Genomic DNA, 6,407 nt, shown 5'->3' on the forward strand with positions numbered 1-6,407 from the left:
TCGTGCTGGCTATTGAAATGCATCGTGCAATAATAAGGTCGGTCATGCATAAGTGCTACTGCATTCACAAAATGCAGACCGTGTAACATATATTTTCTTAGTGCAAACCCATCCACCACTTCTGATGCAATCATGACGGTGCATTTCCCGGTACCCGTGTAACCTCACACCCACCATTTACCTTCCTGCATCACCAAAGCCTCTGAATGCTGATGTGATGGAAACCGAATGCTGAGTCTTTGTCTCGCTCCATTTAAAGGCGGATCGAGTTGCACAGTCCCATCCGGAGCCAAATGACGCCATTGTTCTCATGACACGCTGTTATCTCTGAACAGAGCAGCCGGCGCAGACACTGTTGTGTTTCCCAGGCAATCTGTTCAGATGACCAGACACAACACATGCATGTCACATGGATGAGTAATGTTACTGCATGCACAGCGGGAGGATGATGCAACTCATCTACTGATGTAAAAGACATAGAAATATACTCCCTATCAATTTATGTACTCATGGAGGACATTTGAAAAGGAGTTTTAATGATTCATTCGGTTACTTCACAGTATCTGCTTTTAAAAAGCTGAATTCAGCAATCTTTTTTTTAAAATGAATAGTTGACCCAAAAATGATAATGTGCTGAAAATGTGCTCACCTTCAGGTCATCAGAGATGCAGATGAGTTTGTTTCTTCGTCAGATTTGAAGAAATGTAGCATCATTTACTCACCAGTGGATCCTCTGCAGTGAATGGGTGCCGTCAGAATGAGAGTCTACACAGCTGATAAAAACATCACAATAATCCACAAGTAATCCACACTGCTCCAGTCCATCAGTTAACATCTTGAGAAGACAAAAGCTGTATGTTTGTAAAAAAAAAAAAAAACAACCATTAAAACTTTTTTAACCTTAAACCACCACTTCAAGCTAAACTCAGAGTCTATAATCCATAATAACGCTTCTTCCAGTGGAAAAGGTCAATTTTCTGTTGTCTCTTACATCAAAATCCAGCCACATATTTGTTGGATTTCTGGACCGTACACTGATTCAGAACAGACCACTTTTTCACTGGAGGAAGCATTATTATGGATTATGGACTTGTATTTTAGTTAAAATATCTTAATGATGGATTTGTTTCTTATGAACACGCAGTTTTTGGCTTCTCAGGATGTTAACTGATGGACTGGAGTGGTGTGGATTACTTGTTGTTACGACCCCAAAGTGGTCTAGGGATTCTGGGGTCGAACATTTAAAAATATAGACGTTAAAACATATACATACAAGCACTGTGCGAGACAAAGGTTTCCGTGCAACAACAATGATTTATTAAAGGTGAAAACTACAAGAGTAAAGTGGAATCCAAAAGAGTGGTGTATATATACAGTATTTACATTATCAACATGAATAGGCAAAAATACAAGACAAAGGGAACGGGAAGAAGGGACGTGGGCGGTGCTAAATTAAAGAAAACAGCAAAACCAAAACCCTTAATATCTTAATATCTTCTTAATATCCCCCCCTAATCCTGACTACGAAAAGAAAATGTAGAAATGAAAAGTCTTCAGCGTCTGAGACGCCCGAACTAAACTACACTTTCTATCCAATAACAAAAGTACAAGGGGTGGCACTCGCCCCTAACCTAGTGTACTATACAGGATGGTATTCTTACGTGTTGCAATGTATGTCACGTGACGTTCTTACCTGTCCGCTTCTTCCCGGCCTTGTAACATATAACGCGTGATCAAATATGTACGAAGAGGGAACAAAAATATATAACTGGGCAAAAACGTACACGAAAACTAGACAGGGGATATGACAATAATATGGGATGGCGAGAGAAACACAGTACAAAACAGCAACAACATGGGGGGCTTGTGGGTGGTCTGGCGTGCACTTTTATCTGGGGAGGGTCTTGTCCGATTGGGGCGGCAGGATGGATGACGTCAGCAGTAAAATGAAGATTGGCAGGTGACAGGTCCAATGACGGGTAACTGAAAAAAGTCAAAGTAAACAGAAGAGACAGAGGGGAAACACATAACACAAAACACAAGCACGTAACACTTGTTGATTATTGTAATGTTTTTATCAGCTGTTTGGACTCTCATTCTGACGGCACCCATTCACATCCATTGGTGAGCAAGTCATGGAATGCTACATTTCTCCAAATCTGATGACAAAGCGAACTCATTAGAAAGCAGTATTATGGATTATGGACTTGTATTTTAGTTAAAAATATCTTAATGATGGATTTATTTCTTTCAAACACATAGCTTTTGTCTTCCTAAAATGTTAAGTGATGGACTGGAGTGGTGTGGATTACTTGGGGATTATTGTGATGTTTTTATCAGCTGTTTGGACTCTCATTCTGATGGCACCCATTCACTGCAGAGGATCCATTGGTGAGCAAGTGATGCAATGCTACATTTCTTCAAATCTGATGACAAAAAAAACTCATCAGAAAGCAATATTATGGATGATGGACTCAAAGTTTAGGCGGAAGCATTAATTTTAAGTTAAAAACATCACAATGATGGATTTATTTCTTACAAACACACAGCTTTTTACTTCTCAAGATGTTAACTGATGGACTGGAGTGGTGTGGATTACTTGGGGATTATTGTGATGTTTTTATCAGCTGTTTGGACTCTCATTCTGACGGCACCCATTCACATCCATTGGTGAGCAAGTGGCGCAATGCTACATTTCTCCAAATGTGATTAGAAGCAAACTCATCTACATCTAATAGAAGGCTGAAATCTTTAATCATGCTCATTTAGATTCAAGAATTCATAGCACAGTTAACAGGCTAAAAGCTTCAAAACCAACTTATTATTTTACACATACAGTATTGAGGTTTCTTGGATCTCAAATATCTCAAGGCTTTAAATAATTTCTTCTCAGCACGAGCCCTTTCAGAAGAACGGCTCTTGTCTGGCTGAAAATATTGGTGTTGAGTGAGACACATTTATAGTGATGCACCAGGAGAATATAAAGCGATCCGCTGCAGCTGCTTTTTGCTGTAGAACGGTTGCCATGGCAACTGCACGACCGGCCGCTACTGACCTCATGCTTTCCTCTGAACAGATGCTTGAGTGATGCTGCGAAGGAAGCCATGTTGTTCCTGCAAAAACGTGAGAGGACTAGGTTTTGAGTTGGCCTTTTATACAGACACACTCAAACATTTTAGACCTGAATGTAAGATTTGTGACCTTGGAGCACAAAACCAGTCTTAAGTAGCACAGGTTTATTTGTAGCAATAGCCAAAAATACACTGTCACTATGAGTCAAAATGATAAATTTTTCTTTTATGCCAAAAATCATTGGGATATGAAGTAAAGATCATGTTCCATGAAGATATTTAGTAAATTTCCTACCGTAAATGTATCAAAACTTAAATTTTGATTAGTAATATGCACTGCTAAGAACTTCATTTGGACAACTTTAAAGGCGATTTTTTCAATATTTTGATTTATTTGCACCCTCAGATAATATTTTGCAACAATAAAACATCATTAAAGGAGAAGTCCACTTCCAGAACAATAATTCACAAATAATGTACTCACCCCCTTGTCATCAAAGATGTTCATGTCTTTCTGTCTTCAGTTGTAAATAAATTATGGTTTTTGAGGAAAACATTTCAGGATTTTTCTTCATATAATGGCCTTCATTGGTGCCCCAATTTTGAACTTCCAAAATGTAGTTTAAATGCAGCTTCAAAGGCTCAAAATGATCCCAGCCGAGGAAGAAGGGTCTTATCTAGCGAAACAATCGGTCATTTATTTCGAAAAATAAAAATTTGTATACTTTTTAAGCACAAAATCTCATGTAGCACAGGCTCTGGGATGCGCGTTCACGTACTATTGAATCACGTCGAAAGGTCACGCAGAACTACAGACCCAGTGTTTACAAAGCAAACGCACAAAGACTAAGAAAGTGCAAGTAAGTCAAACGCTGTTTACAAACAAAAAGGTACAGCGATGTCGGACGATTCTAAAGTTGTAGGAGAAAATAAGTCACCATACTCTACCTTTTTTGAGCCGGAGTACACAGACGATGAACTTAGACATGATTCGTAGTAGTGATGGAAAGTTCGGATCATTTTACAGACCTTTGAGTCTCGTTCAGCAAAATGAACGAATCTTTTTGAGTCATTTAGTTCATTTTAGCAAAATATAATTAAAGTGTTACGTGTTACTTCCCTAACACATCTACTGCTCACACAAACATTGATCACACTACAAACAAGACAAAACCATAATGTTATAAGAAACAGAAAAGATTCATTCATTGTTTTTTGGGTCTTTAGTCTATGATTAGCTCACCTCGCCTCTTATCTGACAAGTTTTCAGGTTTGAGTCGTTCGTTCATAATGTGACAGCCCCATAAGATGAACGAACCACTCGAAAAACCCAAAGACTCGAAACAGGTGAACTAATTCCAGTACAGAACCTAATGGGATGTTGTGCATGTGCGACTGAACGAATCACTCCCCGAGACAACTCGTTCTTCCTGAGTCACATTAAAGATTCATTCAAAATGAACAAATCGTTCAAGAACGACCCATTACTAATTCGTAGCATCATGAGCGTGCATCCCAGAGCCTGTGCTACATGAGCTTTTGTGCTTAAAAAGTATACAAATTTTTATTTTCCGAAAAAAATGACAGATGTTTCACTAGATCCTCAGCTGGGATCGTTTAGAGCCTTTAAAGCTGCATTTAAACTACATTTGGAAGTTCAAAATTGGGGCACAAACGAAGTCCATTATATGGAGAAAAATCCTGAATCCCATGTTTTCCTCAAAAACCATAATTTCTTTACGACTGAAAGACATGAACATCTTGGATGACAAGGGGGTGAGTAAATTATTTGTGAACTGTTGTTCTGGAAGTGGACTTCTCCTTTAAGAAACACCTAAATGCATTTGATTTGAACCACATGAGAATTAATAAACATAATTCTCCAGAAACAACTTTTTAAAACAACAGTTTTTATATAATTTTGATTAAAAATTATATATATATATATATATATGAAAATTATATAAAAAAAAAATAATAATTATTATTTTTTTCTTTTATGCCAAAAATCATTAAGATATCAAATAAAGATCATGTTCCATGAAGATATTTTGTACATTTCCTACCATAAATATACCAAAACATTTTGAAACATTTTTTGATTAGTAATATGCATTGCTATAACTTAATCTGGAGAACTTCAAAGGTGATTTTCTCAATATTTAGATTTTTTTGGCACCCTCAGATTCCAGATTTTCAAATAGTTGTATTTTAGCCAAATATTGTCCTATCCCAACAAACCATATGTCAATGGAAAGCCTATTTATTCAGCTTTTTGTGCTTTTTTTGGCCTATTGATTAACAGCCAATGGCACTCAAGGGAATTACAATATAGAAAAGACACTAATGAAGTAATTCTGCACATTTATTAACTCGCATTGCCAAGTGTACACGCGGAGCTGCGATTATATCTGTGAACGGGAGGCTGCGCCGATGCCAATTTTGTACTAATCAATTTGCACTTTAGACAGTCGAGACATCGTTTTCCATTCAATTAATATGTAATTTGTTGTTGTGAAGCACAGAGCACCCTTTGACACTGAATTTAATTTCATCCCAGACTTGAACATTCCTTTCAGATCATGTTAATGAAGTATTGAGCATAAATAAAGACATTCAGTCTGAAGTTCAACCACAAAAATGAGTCACTCCACAGAAAAAGAAATCAATTAAGCCTGCAGCACTAAACTAGTTAAACTGCACTTGATGGTGTACGTTGTTCAGTAATCATTTTGAAAAAGCAATATATTGTGTCTAATAAATAAGAATCTGATATTATCATAGTGCTTAATATATTTTTAAACCCAATTTGACTGTAAAAAAAAACAACAGGGAATGTTACATAAAGATATGAAAAACTTTATGGCACTAACCTGGTGAATACTGTCAAATTCAGCTATTAGTTGTTCCTCAAAAGAGTCCATCAAAGCATCCTCTGACTCCTGGAAGCTGCAAAGAGTCAGTTAATCAGATTGAAACTGCTTATTTCAGTCAGTGCATTGTGTATATGAATGTATCAATGTAGCAAACAGACATTCTAATAGATATTCATTTTTGGTACATTTTAATCATTTTGAGTCACGCTGTGTAAAAATACATTCATGACTTCGACAGGGCTGTTTCTCAAGTGTCCTCTCCAGTGTTTGATCCTCAAGGCTGCTTGTCCATCCTTTGCTGATTGTTGCTATGGTGACAATAAGAGCGAAGCAGCCTTTGATGTTTGTCTGCAGCACACGCAACAGCATGTAAGTGAACACAGTGACTGAACGAATGCATGTGTCTTTCTAACACACATTGTGTTACACCCAATAAATCAGGGGGGTTATTTATATCTTT

At 37.2% G+C, this 6,407-nt stretch overlaps 1 long non-coding RNA gene across 1 annotated transcript; it reads right to left on the reverse strand.

Annotated features, from left to right (window-relative positions):
- Nucleotides 1-2,207: 2,207 nt before the first annotated feature.
- Nucleotides 2,208-6,030, reverse strand: LOC127175503 (uncharacterized). The gene is made up of 3 exons (XR_007828998.1): nt 5,945-6,030; nt 3,056-3,113; nt 2,208-2,426 (listed from the first exon to the last, which is right to left on the reverse strand). It is a non-coding gene; the product is annotated as an uncharacterized LOC127175503 (long non-coding RNA).
- Nucleotides 6,031-6,407: the final 377 nt, after the last annotated feature.

The sequence above is a fragment of the Labeo rohita genome, chromosome 13 (genome assembly GCF_022985175.1).
Source record: "Labeo rohita strain BAU-BD-2019 chromosome 13, IGBB_LRoh.1.0, whole genome shotgun sequence".
NCBI classification, from domain to species: Eukaryota; Metazoa; Chordata; class Actinopteri; order Cypriniformes; family Cyprinidae; genus Labeo; species Labeo rohita.